The sequence below is a fragment of the Canis aureus genome, chromosome 3 (genome assembly GCF_053574225.1).
Source record: "Canis aureus isolate CA01 chromosome 3, VMU_Caureus_v.1.0, whole genome shotgun sequence".
In the NCBI taxonomy this organism is placed as follows: domain Eukaryota; kingdom Metazoa; phylum Chordata; class Mammalia; order Carnivora; family Canidae; genus Canis; species Canis aureus.
This window is the reverse complement of record NC_135613.1, coordinates 17,683,868-17,701,902: the sequence shown is the minus strand read 5'-3', so window position 1 is coordinate 17,701,902 and position 18,035 is coordinate 17,683,868. Positions and strand designations below refer to the sequence as shown.

Genomic DNA, 18,035 nt, shown 5'->3' with positions numbered 1-18,035 from the left:
CCTACACTTCCATAATATTATACATTTACTACATCAGTATGTATCAATATGAAAATGCATTAGTGGTATATTATGCAGTGCTTATCCTTCTGCAACTTGCTTTTAAAATTCAACATACTTATAAATCATGTTCTTTCACTTAAGTGTTAAATTTTTCATTATTTGAATATAAGATAATTTATCCCTCTCTCCTGATGAACACTTAAGCGTTTTCTCTTATTTATTTATGTATTTGTTTATTTTGGTCTCATAAACCATTAACATGTTTGCTAATTTATTCATGTGTGTGTGAGCATTTCTCTAAAGTACATAGCTTAGAGAAGTGGTGTTGCTGGTTGGCAAGGCTTGGATGTTTTAACATTATTATATATTGTCATATTGTCCAAATATCTATTTATCAGTAGTGTACACATGATCCCTCCAACATTTGATATTTTCATTTAAAAAAGTGCCAAGTTTTTGGGTAAAAAAATGGTATTTCCCAGTTGTTTAACTACATCTTCTTGATAAATGGGAAAGTTGTGGAACTTTTCATGTATTTTTTCATCATATTTCCTTTTTTATGAACTAACTGTGTGTAGTTTTTGCTAATTTTTCTATTGAGCTATTTGCCTTTTCCTTATTGAGTATTAAATGTTCTTTATATGTTCTTATGCTAATCAATTGTCAGTAAAAGGTATTCTTCTGGCTATGGCCTGTCATTTGCATTTTAATGGTATCTTTAGTTATATAGAAACTGAAAATTTACTTTTAGGAAGAATTCACAATCTATTTCTTTATGATTGGTGTTCTTTGAGGTCTCCTTTAAAAAATAATTTGCCATCAGTGTGTTATAAATATATTATTTTACATTTCTTTCTTGTTTAAGTTTTGATTTTTGTTTTTAGGTTTTATACATTTATTTCACCAATAATTTATTTTTCTGTAAGGATCTAATTTTATTTCTTTCCTCAATGAATATCATGTGTAGCAGCACATTTTAATAAATAGTGCATCATTTCCTCACCAATTGGTAATGTCAGTTCTTGTTTCAAGTATCTGTGTACATGTGACTGTTTACTGGTTCCTCATCTAATCGTATCCCATCTTTTCCCATCCCATCCCATCCCATCCCAAATTATGCTATCCCAACCCATGTCTTGTGTATCACTAGGACATGCTTAGTTGCTATAGTTTAAATATTATATTTTATGGAAACATATTTGTGGTGGTTTTAAAACTTGTTTGTAAATTCTTAGACACTTCTCCCATCAAGAGATCTAATTCCCCACTTCTTGATTTTGGAAAGGCTTTACTAGCTATTTCAAACAGATAGGATATTATGTGACTTTTAAGGCTAGATTATAAAGTACTTCCACATAGGTCTCTCAGGATCAAGTCACCATGTTGTGAGGAAGCCAAGCAACCATGTGGAGGGGCCAAGTACAGGTGTTGCAGCCAACAGCCCTGCCTAGGTCCTGGCCATCAGTCAGCATCAATGGCCATACAGGTAAGTTAATGAGCTTTTAGATGGTAGTAGCCCTGAGCAGTACTTTCAACTTCTGCTGATAACTCTCAGAGCAGAGATAAGAGGTTTCTACCAAGATCTGCCCAAACTGGGGCAGCCCTGGTGGCGCAGCAGGTTAGTGCTGCCTGCAGCCTGGGTTGTGATCCTGGAGACCAGGGATCGAGTCCCATGTCGGGCTCCCTACATGGGGCCTTCTTCTCCCTCTGTCTGTGTCTCTGCCTCTCTCTCTCTGAATAAATAAATTAAAAAAAAAAAATCTTAAAAAAAAAAAAGATCTGCCCAAACTGTAGATTTGTGAACAAAATAAATTGTTGTTTCAAACAACTTAGATTTGAGGTGGTTTGTTACACAACAATATATATTAGAACCATTTCCTCTTCTTATTCTTCTTCACAGTTGTCTTTGCAATTCTTGGATCTTTCTCCTTCAATATGAATTTTAGGATCTGTTTGTCAACTCTATGAAAAACCCTGTAGGGATTTTAATTGTAGCTGCATTGAATTTATAGATTAATTTGGAGAGACTTGAATTTTTAATGGTGCTAATTTTCTCATTTATAAATGTACTGTAAATTTATACATTTTTATATCTTTCAATGATTTTTATTGTATTAACTCCACAAGTCATATATGTTTTAATAGCTTTATTTCTTCATAATACTTAAGGACCTTGAATTTTTTTCTATAATACTTTCTAATTGGTTAGTGCTGGCTTATAGGTATGTTATTTATTTTTATTAGAAATCTTATCCAGAATCCTCTAAATTATCCTTTTAGTTGCAGTAGTTTTGTTTTACTGTATAATCCATAGGATGATACCTAATTTTTATATGAAATCCATTTTTTCTTTTTATTTCTAATCTTTAACTCTCATTTCCATTTCCTGACCTACCCCACAAACTAAGACCTCAAAAGTGATTGTAGGACATATTTGTCCATTTCCTGACTTCAAAAACAATGTTTCTAATATTTCACAATTAAGTATAAATTTTATAGTATGCTTTTAGAAATCACTGTGTATCAGGTTAAAAATTTTTCCTTTTCTTCCTAGTTTCCTAAGATTTTGTTATGAGTATTTAAATTTTATACAATGTTTTACCCATATTGTGTGAAATGATTGTTTTCTACTCTTGAACCATCCTTGCATTTCTAGAATAAAAATCTGCTTTATCATTGGCACCTTTATCTTCTGTTCAGGGTCATGAAAGCCATCAGAGCATTAGAAGTCTATTTACAATTTTTGGATTAGTTCGGTTAGGATAACATTTGATAATCCAATCACCAATGACTTGCTGAGTCCTTTTGATTCTCCCTTTAAATCTATATCTCATAGTGTTGAGTATTTCCATCAGGAGGTACAGAATGTCTGCTTGTATCTCTCTCTTTTTTTTTTTTTTTTTTTGTATCTCTTTTTGATGTTGAAACTTATCAGTGGGTTCAGATATGGTCAACTCCATCTTTTTATAAAATTCCTCACCAGCTTCCCATCTAGGAGTTTAATTGGCCATTGATAATCATTGCCCAGATCTATCATTTTATTAAATTTTGCAAAGTGGTGATGTTCTGAGTCCACTTTTCATTCATATTTTAACCTGGAATTCTTCAGAAAAGAACTTTTATTTTCCTCTCTCTCTCTTTATTCTTTTAAACTGATTAATACTTGATTTTTCAAGTATTAATCAAATACTTGATTTTTCTCCTTTTTATTTTTCAGTTTTTGAAATAATTAGTTTAGTTTCCTAGCATCTTCTAGCAGTGACTATTTTAGTTCATTCAGGCTGCTGTAACAAAATACCATGGACTCAGTGGCTTATAAAAAACAGAAATTTATTCCTTATGGTTTGTGAGGCTAGAAATCTGAGATCAGAGTGCCAGCATGATGATTTGAAGGCCATCTTCTGGGTCTCAGACTTCTGTGTACTCAAATGGTGGAAGGGACCGTGGAGTTCTGTGGGGTCTCTTTCATGAGAACACTAATCCCATTCATGAGGGTGTTTGTCCTTATGGTATAAGTACTTCCCAAAGACTCCACCTTTCAATACTATCACATTGAGCATTATTTCAATATATGAATTTGGAAGGTGGATACAAATATTTAAACCATGGCAATGACAAATTTTTCAAAAAGAATACAATTATAAACACATGAATTTTAACATGATCAATATGTTTAAGTCAATAACAGGAGGTATTCTTTTTATGCTCAAATTGCCCCATCTTTAGCCAGTGGAATTTCCTTCAAGTTGGCTTCTGTGTCCTTTGATGTGATCCCTGGAAGTCTTGGTGACTCACGCTTTCCTATTTGTCTCTGGCTCATCTTGTTCATTTCCTGTGCTTAGATCTGCAATCAGCCATTTCTCCAAGGAGCAAATGCTTTCTATCAGTGAGAAAAGGTATTTTGAGACCAGAGTCTGGACACTGGGCTCTTTGTATTTGGTTTGTCATTATGCAGAGGCCTTTTCTGCAGACAGTTCTAAGAAAAACATGTTTTTATGAACAAATACATTGAGTTGATACTGACAGTACAAATACTCAAAACTAATATATCTTTGCAGTTCTTTTTGACCTTAGGATATACCCACTTGAAATTCATGGTCAAATTATACTTTAAAGTCACTGGAATGATGTCTTTTGATTATGTAATACATATTTAGATTCTTTGTTTCATTTAGTTTTCAATTTTGAGGTACTTTTTCTTACTCTGATTTTTTTCAATACAACTTGTTAAAACATTTTCAGAGCTCTAAAGGTATGGCTGAAAAACAAGAGATATTCAAATAAGTCTAGCTTTTACCCTGACTCTCTTTCGCTTGTCCCTATGTGGCACCTTAAAAAAAGTACAGGCATGTATTTTAAAAATTAGAAGCAGGTTCATTTACATACACATATTCCTTTCTTAAATGACAGGAAATATACTCTACATGCTTTTCTGTTCCTTGCATTTTTAAAATTAACAATATTTTCTGATGATAACTCCATAGCTGTATGTAGATCTCATTTATTTCTTTATATAATGCATGGAAGTTTATCCAACTAGTCACCTAGTTGGCCATTTGTATTGTTTGTAGTTTTTTGCTAGTTGGTTCCTATCACCTTATTTTTTGCTAATGTCTTTGGGATTTCTGAGCAAAAGGGTAAATGCATGTATTTTTTGCTAGACATTTTAAAATTTCTGCCATAGGGATCGTGCCATCTGAAAGTTCTACCAATAAGTATCAAAGCTCCTGTTTTTCCCTCACCAATACAGCATGTGTGTGCACGTGCACGTGTGCATGTTCATGCGGCTGTGTGTATATATGTGTGCAGTCAACCTTCATTGGTGTGAAATTCTATTTAGCTGTGAACATAATAGGTGTGAAATTCTATTTAGCTGTAGTTTTACTTTTCATTTTTCTTTTATTAGCAAGAGTGAGCACTTTTTCACACATTTAAGAGTTGTTATGTTTATTTTTCTGTGACTCCTATTTTTTTTTTTTTTGTATAGGATTGTTGGGCTTTATTTATAGAAACTTTTAACATATTGGAGATGTTGACATTATTGTGATATAGGTTGAGAATATTTTTTCCTCTTTTCTTTTTTTTTTTTTCCTCTTTTCATTTGCCTTTTGCTTTGCTTTTTTTGTTACATATTGAAAAAATATTTTGCCATCTGTTCTTAAAATTATTCCCTTCATCATTCTCTTATTCCACCCTTCTGACCTCAACAATTACTGGCAAAGGGATATATTTAAAATGCTGAGCTCTGGAAGAGGCAAAGAAAAGCCCATTCTTCCAGAGAGCTGTGGTTGCCTTCAGGAGAGGGGCTCTTTGTGATCAAGACCTGCAGGTCCAAGAAAAACCCTACTTTCTCATGAATATTTGGGAGGGAGCTCTGGAGAATCCAAGTCACAGGAATTATCTGGGTGTGGAAAGAACAGTGGTTCAAAGCCTGAAGTAAGGGTTTGAATACAGTTTTGTCACTTCTGGGCTGACTTACCATCCTCGAGACTGTTTTACTTCTTTCACAGGTGACATTGTCAGTTAAAGTGATAACAGATGTAAAAGAACCTTGCATTTAGTTAGTCCTGTCTGTTTGACTACTGAAAGTGAGAAAGCCCCTTTTCTGCAATATGGGAATTTTAACTTTTTCTTTCCTGGTCATTGTTTTTTCTATTCTTTGAGGGCAACTGAGTAATTTCTCCTTCTGTGCCTGTGGTTCTTTCCAGTGAGCAAGTTACTGGCTACCTTAATTGAAGCCTTTTACTGTCCATCAGTTCTCAGACTCCCATGGAACTCTGCCCACCAGCTGCCAGGCCTTGATATTTCTTATTTGAGTTACGAGTAGCTTACATAGGTTGGGAATGCCTGTATGCCTTCCTTGGAGGCCATTGCCAGGAAATCCAATGGTCCCATCATCCAATGTTTTCCTCCATGCCTTAGATATTATGCTTGAGATTGGCTGATTGTTCACATTTTGCCATCAGTTTTAATATAGGGACATGTATTAAAAATGGTATAACAGAAAGCAAATATTCTTGAGGATATTTGCAGTGAGTGACGAAGTCCACATGTCCTGTGTATATATGGTCAGTCCTGTGAGTTCTATGTCCAAAATATGTCCCCCATCTGATTACTTTTCCCTGTTGCCATGCTACCTCCCCTGTCCCAGCTACTGTCTCCCAATCTGTATTCCTCCAAGAGCTTCTTAACTTTGCTCACTTCTCATTCACCTGTAACCCAGTCCTCTCCAGAAGCTCACATGAATATACCACTACCTGATAGGAAACAACCAAATGTCTTCTCCTTACACTTAGATAGAAATCAAAACTCCCTATTGCATCTGTAACGATTTGTGTGATCTGATCTCTTTTTTGACCCCATGGGCTTCTAATCTCCAACTTGTTTGGTGTCTCCTATCATTCTGTCCTTCTTTTCATCCCTCAAACCAGCCAAGTTCATTCTTGCTTTATGGCCTTTACACCAACAGTTCACTCTGCTGAGATGATCCTAAAGAATGTACTGTTTTTTATAAACTGAAGTACGGTTGACATACCATATTAGTTAGAGGTGTACAACACGGTGACCTGGTATTTGTAAACATTATGAAGTGATCCCCACAATAAGTCTAGTTACCATCTGTCACCATACAAAGTTATTACAATATTATTGACTATATTCCCTATGCCTTATTTTACACTCCTGTGACTTATTTTATAACTAGAAGTTTGTACCTCTTAATTCCCTTCATGTAATTTGCTCACCCCCAAAACCCCTCCCTGCTGGAAAACACTAGTTTGTTCTTTGTATATATGAGCCTGTTTCTGTTTTGTTTGTTCATTTGTTTTTTAGATTCCATATATAAGTGAGATCATATGGTATTTGTCTTTCTGTGTTTGACGTATTTCATGTAGCATAATACCCTCTAGGTCCATCCATGTTGTTGTAAATGGCAAGATTCTGAGTAGCTTTTTTATGCATTGTGTATGTGTGTGTGTATGTACACCACATCTTCATCCATTCATCTGTTATGACACTTGGCAATTGTAAATAATACTGCAGTGAACATAGTGTTGCATATATCTTTTTAAATTAGTATTTTCAATTCCTTCTGTTAAATACCCAGAGGGATGCTGGATCATATGGTACTTCAATTTTTAATTATTTTGAGGAACCTCCATACTGTTTTCCATAGTGGCTGTGCCAATTTACATTCCCATCAACAGTACATGAGGTTTCCTTTTTCTCTACATCCTTACCAACACTTGTTATTTCTTATCTTTTTAATAATAGGCATTCTGACAGGTGTGAGGTGGTATCTCAGTTGTGTTTTTTATTTGTATTTCCTTGGTGATCAGTAATGTTGAGCATATTTTTATGTGTTTGTTGGCCATCTGTATGTCTTCTCTGGAAATATACTTATTCAGGGCTTTTGTTCATTTTTAATCAGATTATTTTTTGGTGTTGAGTTGTAGGAGTTCTTTATATATTTTGGATATTAACCCTGTATTGTCATTTACAAATATATTCTCCCATTCAATAGGTTGCCTTTTTGTTATGTTGATGGTTTCCTTTGCCATGCAAAAGATTTTTAGTTTGAGGAATCCCATTCTTTATTTTTACCTAGTGTACTCTTGTTGCTGACTCCTTGTTATTCCCAGTTTTGCTTAAATGTCAGCATCTCAGAGAGGACTTTCCTGACCATACTATAAAAAACAACTCCCTGATTCCAGTAACCCTATCATGTTGCTCAATTTTATTTTCTTCATAGTATTTATATCTAGCATCTTATTTAAATGTGATACCTGTTCACTGCTGTATCCCCAGTATTTGTGCTCTACAGAGCACATTGTAGATACATAGTAAATATTTGTTGAATGAACGAACCAATGAAAAGTGTACATGTGTCTGTGGCGTGGATGCATCTGACATTCAGCATCAGAGGGTCTCAGTAACACCTGACATCTTTGTTGAGTGGAGGTCCCACACAGTGGATGTAATGGTCCATTCTTTTCACCTTGCCTAACACTTACTGCCTTGTCTGACACTCACATGTGAGCTGTCTGGAGCAGCTAATGGGCATTCCATTTTACAGATGAGGGTACTTTGCTGAATGTTACGTTGTGACCAAGGAAGGCCACCAGCTGCTGCTGCCACCACCATCCAGTGCAATGTTTTTCTGTAAGTTCCTTCTCTTGTGCTCTGGACTGCAGGCAGAGAAAGTGGAGACAGACAAAATGAGTGGTTTCTGCAGAGCATGCTACCTGAGGAGTAAGTTTTCCAGAGGCTTTGAAGTAAAATGAAATGCAAAGATCATGTCCAAAAAGAGATTGCAACAGAAAAGGCAAAGCTCATTTCAAAGAAAGACTATATATTTATTTTTGTAATGCCACAGTTAAAAGAATGAGGGAGATGGGTTGCCAAGATTTGGCATAGTGGTATTTCAAATGCTCCCTCCTGGAGCTTTTTTATTTTTACTTTTTTAAACCTTTGGCTGGTCATTTTCGGTGTGGCAAGGGAGAGATGGGGTTGCAATGGTATAGGCTCTTGGCTGTCTTTTAAATAAGTCACTTAAAGTTACATTCAGGGAGAATCAGGGCTCCTCAAGGTCTATTTATTGACTCTGCCCCTTTAGCTCAGGGTAGAATGAAGATGACCCGGGAGCTCACGGGAGACATTTCTCTGCTTTGGGAGGAAGGTAACAGGGTTCTGGTGTCCCAGGAAAACAGACCCTGCTAGCCCCTCCTTCAAGCCCTGTATCCTCCTTTGTTCTAAGCTCCTTGGCTGTTTCTGGCTTCGTCACAGCCTAGCTAGTGAGAAAACAAAACGGAACTTAAATCGGCGTCCTGCGTACTCACACGCAGCGCATACTTGCGAGCAAAAGTGGTAGAATTCAGTCAAAGTGATGGGTAAATATGTATCTTTGAAATTGCCGGTTTAACTAACTTCTCTGCTAGAAATTCTGCTTTTGCCTCTGCAGACAGTTGAGTTGAAAAAACCATCTTGTGCACTTTATCATTTTATGATGTTCTTTGTAAAATGTTTATCTCAATAGCCTTTGGAACTGACAACAAAATCACTGATTCCTTCTCTATGCACATCCCCTTCCCCAGGAGATATCTTCAGCTTTCTGACTTATTTTACTTTTAATAAAATATTGAATGGCGTTTTTTCTAATTATTTCTTATTGAATGTACTCCTTAAGTCCCCTTTTTTCAAATAAAAAGAATAAAACCGACCATGTAATAGCACAATGGTTCTATCACTACTGATAATTATACATTTTGTTCTCATTGTAATTGCCCTGGTTTGAACTGTGCTTATTTTAGCAGAAAGCGTTCATTATTTTATCAACAACTGGCAGACCCTGCTGGTATTTACTGACTTTTCTTTAACCAAAACAAGGATTATAGCTCCTATCCATGGCTCAGCTGCTAAATCTTTGCTAAGAAATTTGGGAACCCCTTTTGAATGAAACACTGTACAAAGCTTTAAGCACTCTTTGCAACTGAGTTGTATTAAATGATAGACAAAAAAAGCCCTCTGAAGAATTGGTGCTTAATTACAACTTAATTAGCATAATTATGCATGCTAATAGCATCTCAAATGAATAGCAGTTGTCAGGAGGTTGGGACCATCTGTAAGAATGTCGGATTAATACATCATTTTTTATTTCTAACAACGCTGTAACTCTTTCCCTGAAAGTGATTTTCATTAATCAAGTTCATTTTTATTATATAGAAAATTTGGCATTTTTCATTATGGGCCATTATCTGTTTCCCCATGCAGCCCTAATACAATACTAATGAGCCCCCGTGTGGCTGGTCCACACTGACAATGGTGGTACAGGTGTATTATTATAATTGTTACAAACAGCACAGTGTACCTCTGGAGTAGTCGAGTTCTAATCTCCCGGCACCCGCGTTTCCACTTGGTACCTCCCCAGGGCCTAGTACAATTTTCAGAGCTTTATGAAAAACATACATGTTTGTGGTTACAAAGAAGCTATTTAAAGAGAAAGAAGCCTGCGATTACCTGCGGCCAGGATGCTGTTTTGCTGAGAATCCCTTTTGTGGAAACAGAAAGCTTTGGGGGCAGAGATGAGGTCTGTGCCTCAAGCAGCCCCACAGCTCTGGGGAGGGGGGAAGCAGCGTCTGTGAGGCCTGGGCATGCACTGCAGAATGGCTCCCTTCCGTTCAGCATCACTCATTGCTAAACATGGTCATAAAACCGCAGGGGGGACATGTGTCTTCATGGTTCTTAGCCCCAAGAAGCACCCCAAATGGCAATCTTGAAATCCACATCTGGATCCATGCACACATGCTGCAGCAGGCCCTGTAAATATCTAGAGAGGATGCCTCGTCTCTGAGCTGCTCTTTACTTTTAACTTTGGCTTTTGCTTGTTGTGAGGGTTTATCCATGCTCCAGCCCCAAAGCTCTGCTGGCCACGTCCCTGATACACAGTCACATAGGCCCTTTTGATTCTGTTCTTTTCAGAGGAGCTTCACCTGCTTCTGCGTCCAAATCCCAGACTGAAGCACAGGGTTGATGATCAGGATGCCCTGCGGAGGGGCTGGGCGGCCCTTCAGTGCTCTTCACCCATTTCTGTGCTCAAGGGGAGCAGCCGCCTCACCTTTGTGCAGGTGTGAAACAAAATGGCTACAGCTTTGTTCCAAACCTCAGTAGAAGCTGCTGGCTGCATAGACAAGCTCCATGGTCCAGAGGTGAATAAAGAGCCCTCTCTTCAGTATCAAAGCTACGTGGAGGCTGGGTGGGTGCTCAGTGTAGGGACAGTGATGTGTGTTTATACTGTGTGCCAGCAGATGGGAAAATGGGGGTGCTGGAGAGAGACTCTCAAGACCTTGGTGTGGTCAGAGGGATGGGAACAGGCTGTGGGCACCTTCCCCACAAAGGTGAGTCTACCAGACACTGCAGTGGTCCCACGTACAGGGACACACAGTGTATGAATCATGTAGGCTGTGGAGGAGCAGGGATACTGCATGTGACATTTTTAATTACTTGTTGCTTACGTGGTTTTTTTCTTGTTGTTTTGTTTTGTTTGTAATTTGCTAAGCCTGGCAACCTAACTCTGGAGTCAGACTGCCTGGCCTTGAATCTTGGTCCTGCTCTTATACGCTGTGTGCCTCTGGGCAGCTTATTGAATCTGTATGTGCCTTGACTCCCCCTGTAAAATGAAGACAGTGCTACCGACTTCAGAAGTTTGTTGGGATATTAAATGATTTTTAACAGGTCAAGCATCTAGAATAAGCACTCACAAAGTGGTACCTGATAATATTGTCTCCCTGGAACTAGGGGCCAGTTGGTGGCCTCTGTTCTATTTCCAAGTTTATTGTGTTTCTGATCGCCTGTTTGTCTCTGTCTCCATTGTGTTACACACTGAATATTTGTAAAACCAAAAGGTTTCACAAGCCCTTGAGGCTGGCTGATGTTTGCTAAGGTCCCAAGATCAGGTACAAGGTGCCCCTTGTGGTTTAAATGCAAAACATGAGAGCAGTTGTTGCAGGCAGGGAGCTAGTGGAATCAGAGGTGGTGCAGAGCAGTGTGGTTCTGAGCACGAGCCTTGGAGCTCAAGGAATTTGGGTTCTCAAGCTTAATTACTAGCAGCAGGATCTTCCACAGGCTTATTGAGGTGACCTCCCATGTCCTTATTGGCAACTGGAGTTATTTATGGTTCTTGCTTCACAGGGCGGCTGGAAAGACCACCCGAGATATGTGTAGATTGTTCAAAGCAGTGCCTGCAATGTAGATGGACCATCCTTGCTGCCCTCCCTCCCACCAGCCTGGGGGAAAATAGCCATGGTCCTAGATTCCTGCTCCACATCTGCTACTTACTAGCTGTGGAACTTTAAACAAGTTACTCAACCTCCGTGCCTTGGTTTCCTGCTCTGGAAATGGGATAATGGTAGTACTGACGGCACTGGGTGTTGATCAGATCTGCTATTGTACACAAAACACTTAGGACTGTGCCTGGCACTTAATTAGTCATCAGCATAAGCTGTTGTGGTTCTCAGCTGCTGTAATTCCTTATCTGCTGAAGACTCTCCCCCTGTTGGAGGAATAAGGCCCAGGGTTCCTTGCTAAAGTGAATTCTGGGCAGGGCATCTGTTGTACAGAGCTTGCCTGGCTTACAGCGAGCTGCCACTGGGAGATGCACTGTGTCCATGACAGTTCCAGTCAGTCCCAAACAAAAGAGCACCAGGCAGTCTTGCCGACAGCCTTTGCTGGGGGGACGCGGGGTTCTTCTAAAGGTCACAGGCAGTCTGCTTTTGTTGTTTTTGTTGTTTATGGAATGGCCTGCTTTGTGCTCAGGTACTCAATGCGTGCACACTTGCATGCATGCACACATGCACCGTGGCCACTGGCCTGGGAGGGTCCACGTTTGCTGTTTGCTCCTTCTGCCCTTGTGGGGTCACCTTGAGGTACACAGGTGTGACCTAAGGGAAGATATCTTCCTTCACACTCAAGAAGGGACAGATCTTGTATCTTCCCGTTAAAAGGGTTGAGAGTAAAACCCACTGAAAACTGTGAGGCCCTTGTTAAGTGTTTGCTATTTACTACATTAATCGTTTAGGCATTCGTGGATTCTTTAGCAGATATTTAGTGAATTGCTTTTCTCTGCAAAGGGAGGAAAGTTCGTAGAGTGGGACTCTGAGGGGCATGAAGGTTTGGTCCTCAGTGGAGCTTTTGACTTAGTGGAGAAGACAGATAGTACATGAACACTCAGAAGGCAAGAGAGAGGTGGGGGTGGGGGGGGAGGAAGCAGGCACAGGAAGCCAGGCTGAGGTAGAAACTGGGTCTGGTTTCTACTGGTTCTGTATAGAGGCACTGTGATTATTGGGCTGCACTAATATCCCGTCTCTGATTTAGAAATGTCCATCATGCACAAGCCTACCATGTACTACCAGGGTCTTGTCCTCCAGACCTGTGCTGAGACTGTGCCCTCAGCATAGATTTGAGAAATAAGACATTAGACAGAACCAGGATCTTCATTAATAAGAGAATGATAAATAAATGATTGTATAAACAATGAGATATTATGAACTCGTGAAAAAAGAATAAACTGGATCTCTATACATGATGAGGAAAGAACTCAAACCTCTTTCGTTGAGTGAAAAATACCAAAGGCAATATGAGTTTGGAATGTTCCCCTTGGTGGGAAGAAAAGGAGATATACACATAGGCATGAAATAAAATATGGCAAATAATGCTTGCATCTAAAGGCCAGGCCTGGGTTTGGGAGTTCTAAGGAGACCTAACTTCTTTGTATAGGCTTTTGCTATGCTTTCATTTTTCCCCATATGCACACATTAATTTTTCAGGCAAGGAAAGGGAAGAGCAGAGAGAGAAATCTGTCCTCTCCAGTGAGACACAGAGAACTGTCCAGGAGAGCAGGCTGCATCCTGGCAGCTATGAAGACAAGACATATCTAGAGTTCTGCAGCCTGAAGGAGTCCTTCCAAATCTTTTCTCAGAGATCCTATAACTTTTCAAATCTTGTAACTAGTATAAGCCCCTCATTGCTGGTTTCCCAATACTGTGTTGTCCTATAGGAATGTTGACAGAGCTTCATGTGAATGAAATTTGGATCCATCCATCTGTCTTGTTCCTGGAACCAAAGTACTTTGGGGTAGAAGAAAGTGGATTTCCTAAAAGGGCCATATCAACTAGAGCCAAGAAACATCTCTTCTTAAGACTTGCTAATCAGAAGAAATGAGCAGTTCATGATCAGCTTGCATGAGTAATAATCTGTTGTGTTACCACCCCTCTGAAACTGGATCCAGGGAGCATTGGATTTATTCTTCTGAATCCCTGGAAAAGACTGAGCTTCTGCTCCAGCTGGGTCAATGTGCATGCAGCTTGGGGTGAGTCCCCTTCCCTCCCAGGCCTTAATTTTCTTATTTGTGAAAAGGAGAGTTTCCCCCTGTCCATGCCAGCACCCTTTGGTTCTGATGTCCTATGGTTTTATGAAACTTAATTAGAAACAGAAAAGAGATGCAGGAGAAATTCTTTTAGTCCGTGGATACCAAGAGGGTACTGCTGATACTTGCTGGCTGTACACTTGCAGGAGAAATTCTTCTAGTCCGTGGATATCAAGATGGTACTGCTGACACTTGCTGGCTGTTTTGGGCTGAAATATTATATTCATTTAAAAAACAACAATAACACTGCATTTAAACAGCTATTGCAGGATTTCTGCCTCTCCACTGTTTGGACTGGGACTGGTGTTTATGACCCATGTGGATATTTTTGCACTAGAGACCCTGGTTATAGCAGAAAGGATTCTGGCCCCATGTCCTGCAGAGAAGCATTAACTCATTCCACTTTGCCCACAATGCTCTCTGGCCCCTGTCACCAGGCCTTCCGAGGGTTGTGATCTTTAATTCCAAAGCCAGAATGTTTTCTAGCTGGTGTTTCTGAACTGTATATAATGTTACTTATTTAAAAAAAAAAAGGAAAAAAAAAGAAAAATTATTTAAAATGCTTATGAGAGAGTTGGGGGTGGGTGTGGGTAGAGGAGTGGCGGGTGCTATTCATTAGAATTCCTATAGAGTAATCAGATCTTTTCATTCCAAAGGGTGTTATTGCCTGGGAATTAATATTAGATCTGATTTTGAAATAAGCCTAATGATGATGACTTTTGGAGGGTATATATATTTTTTTGCTATATTTGCATAAAGCCCTTTTCTCAGCTTGGCATATGGAAGTTAAAAACATGAGTTCTGTCCTTAAAATTCTTGTTGGCATATTATCCAGCAGAAAAGGTAATTACTTGCAGGGACCACAGTTAGGAAGGCTAACTTAATGTCCTTTGAAATGTTGCTTTTGAAATTAAATGGTCTTCTAGGTGTGGAAGGCCATTGGCTAGTTGGCGGTGGGAGGGCTCAGAAGCCCTGGCTGTCTAGAGCCTTTAGAGCTTTCCTGGAGACTGATGCTGGATGCCATAGAGAGGTCAGCTGGGCATAGTACATTTCCACAGGCCTTTCTCTCTCATCTTCTGAGCTGCACCATCACCTCTGATATTTTCTGATTCCCCATCACTGTCCACAGTGTAAAGTTAGTGCACACACAATATGGTGTTTTATCCTATATTTGTAACCTATTGCTGTATAACAAATTACCCAGAATATAGTGACTTCAAATAACAAACATTGTTTATCTCAGCTTCTGTGGGTCAGCAATTTGGGAGCAATTTAAATAGGTGTTTCTGGCTCAGAGTCTCTCTTGACCCTCATTTTTCCCCTTTTTCGTTGTACACAGTTTTCTCTCTTCTTATAGAGCTTTCCCTTAGCTTTTCTTTATCAACGGGCAAACTCCTATACATCTTACAAAACTCAGATTGAATAATCCATCCTTTTATTTTTTCCAATCGCTCTGAGTAGAAATTGGCTTCTACCTCCCATGACATTTGGAAATCCTTCTATTAAAATGAGATCCTCTGATTTTTTTTAATGTGTGTGTGCATGATTTCTAGATGTGAAGTGTCCAATATGATAGACAGTAGCCACATGTGACTATTTAAATATAAATTTAAATGAATGGAAATAAAAATAAAATAATAAAATCAGCTAGCTCCTCAGCCATATTTTAAGTGCCTGCTAACCACACATGGCTGATGGCTACTGTGTTGGACAGTGTAGAAAACTCTTACATCATTGTAGATAGTTCTCTTGGGAGCATGGCCTAGTGTCTTATCTCTTTCAAATCTGGGATCCTTTCTTCATCTAAAAAACAGGTATTTTGTAAGGGTTTTTTTGTTTCTGTTTTGTTTTGTTTTGTTTTTTGGTCTAAAGTATTAAGTATTTGACCTGTTCACTTTTGTATTGCCTGTGTCTGACTTAGCGTTTAGTTGAATAAATTGGGAAAGTGATTTCTGGAGCTTTTCAGAGTCTTATTTGACATATATGGAGTTCCTACTCTACACTAAATACTGAATATCTTGTCACTGGGACTGAATGAAAAAGGAATGGTGTGGTAGTGAGTGTTAATTGATTGGCTCAATCTCTATTACAATACATTTCTTGAGTGTCAGTTTATAGCCAGAGGTGGCTATAGCACACAATAGGACACAGTGGCCATTGGAAAATGTACATATAAGTCTGCTATGGAGTTTCTAATACTGTTGTTGTAACAAAAAATTTTTATACCATATCACTCTTTTTCATTTCTACTGGAGTATAGGTATGATGGGCGGGGCTGCAGCAGCCATTTTGTGGCCATGAGGTGATGAGTAAAGCATACTGAAAAGACAGCAAATAATAGGGAAAGGTGGAGTGTAATGCTATGCAGTCTCTGCACAGCACAGGACCACATTTCTCTAGGTTTCTTGTTGTGTGAGGGAAAAGTACAAGTGGTTTTAAAGATATTGTGGTTGGATTTTATATTATTTGTAGCCAAATGCAATCCTAATGAATACGGATGGAATGAGAAGAAACTCCAGTCCCTCCTAATCAAAGGTAAGGGGAATTCTTCTCCAAAGCTAGTGCTTAGGACCTCCAGCACTGGGAATACAGCAACTGAAGGTAACATTTCTTACCAGGTTGTCAAATAAAGAATTGGAGACTGAGCTCACTGGAAGCCCTGGGACACAGTCCTCCTGAGGTTTGAGGAGTGTGGTGCTCTATTTGGTTGCTCTACTCTCAAAGTCTTCCAGGAGCTTTTAGGAGGTGGCATCACTGGAGCTATTTCCCGAGGGGTGCCCCAGAGCACCTGTACCCAAGCTGACCAATGGGACCTATATAGTACACTATCAACTGAGGGCCAAGCCAGCTGTGGACACTAGACAGTCTTCTTTTGTCTCAGCCTGCTGCAGAGCCTAGAAATGAGCAGAAGAGGTTCTGGAATGACTTTGGAGTCTTTCATTTTACGCATTTCTCATATTACACTTTTGACTTACATAGCAGGCTAGAAGAAATGTTTTGTTCTGGCTAAACACAGTGAAGTTTGTCAGTGGGTAAGGATTCCAAATATAACTTTGTATTTATCTCACTCAGATCTGTTGTGTGTCACATTTGAATGTGTCATTTAAGCACTTAAGTCTGTTGAAGAATGCTGTGTGGTGGTATCACATAGAAAGGGCAAACTTGGGATCCCTGGGTGGCACAGCGGTTTAGCGCCTGCCTTTGGCCCAGGGCGCGATCCTGGAGACCCAGGATCGAATCCCACGTTGGGCTCCTGGTGCATGGAGCCTGCTTCTCCCTCTGCCTATGTCTCTGCCTCTCTCTCTCTCTCTGTGACTATCATAAAAAAAAAAAAAAAGAAAGGGCAAACTTAGCCATAACCATCAAACTCCATCCTTAGCATTCTTAGCCATGGACTTTTATTTGGCGACTGTTTTGCAAGGCCCTTAATTGGCCCAGAACAGCAGAGTGACAGCAAGCTAGATTTCAATCAACATACTCATGATTTGCCAGTATTTTGAACAATAAATAGCTAGCTAATAAATTTCCCGTAGCTTCCTTTGTAAATGCCAGCTAAAGGCCTAAACATTCCGTGTAGATTTAATTACATATTTAGTGTTCCTGTAATTTTGAATTAATTACATGCCAAACAGATTTATGTTCTATGTACTTAATAAACCTCAGTAAGTGCCCTTTTAGCAATCAATTGGTATTTAGGACCTGGTTTGTTTTTTAAAAATAATGGTTCACGTTGCTGGGTCTTGTTGTTCCTTCCATATGTTTGGGTGTTGATAGAATTAGAGGCACCAGATGTTGATACTGAAATGAAAACAAAATCACTGGTGGATAGTGGGGTTGAGGTACAAGATGAGGAAGAGGATGAGCTCATACTTGGACTTCAGAGAGCCAAAGGGACTTGCTGCACTTAGGGGTAGAGATGATTTCAGGGAGTTGCAGCGTCCTTACTGTTTCCAGGTCGCTGGCACACCATTGGTCACTAGACCATTTTATTTTTCTTAAGGTGCCTCTTACTGTGTTTTTTCTCAAGGCGTTCTTCTTCCCAAGCTTATTAGGAATCTTGATTTTATTTATCGAGAGGTTACTCCATGCCCAGCACTGTGCTAAGTATTTATAT

The 18,035-nt window shown here is 39.2% G+C and overlaps 1 long non-coding RNA gene across 12 annotated transcripts in view; it reads left to right on the top strand.

The window, feature by feature from the left end:
• Nucleotides 1–18,035, top strand: part of LOC144310200 (uncharacterized) — an 807,232-nt gene that overhangs the window by 115,439 nt on the left and 673,758 nt on the right. For 7 of the 12 annotated variants that reach the window (XR_013375890.1, XR_013375882.1, XR_013375879.1 and 4 more), the window contains one exon: nucleotides 13,553–16,456. The exons of 3 other annotated variants lie outside the window; for them this stretch is intronic. This is a non-coding gene — a long non-coding RNA (uncharacterized LOC144310200). The remainder of the gene's footprint in view (nucleotides 1–13,552; nucleotides 16,457–18,035) is intronic. 2 more of the 12 variants (XR_013375885.1, XR_013375881.1) reach the window with 1 other exon arrangement.